Genomic DNA, 259 nt, shown 5'->3' with positions numbered 1-259 from the left:
GGCGGGGCCGGGGCGGCGCTTTGCATACATTTGCATATATTTACATACATTTTGTGGGGCTCCAAGAGTGAGGGTCGCCACTGCATCTGAGGCTCGGCACGGGGCTGTGGGAGGCCTTTCCTCCACCCCGGCCTCCAGCCTTTGGAGCCTAGGGCCTCCTCCCGACACAGCCACCCCTCACCCGGCTGCTGGTCTGACTCCAGGCCGGACTTCCGGCTGGGCCTCAGTTTACCCTCTGAGCAGAGGCGTGAAGACCCTG

This window comes from Myotis brandtii, unplaced genomic scaffold (genome assembly GCF_000412655.1).
Source record: "Myotis brandtii unplaced genomic scaffold, ASM41265v1 scaffold819, whole genome shotgun sequence".
Lineage (NCBI taxonomy): Eukaryota > Metazoa > Chordata > Mammalia > Chiroptera > Vespertilionidae > Myotis > Myotis brandtii.
Note: the sequence above shows the minus strand (reverse complement) of the source record.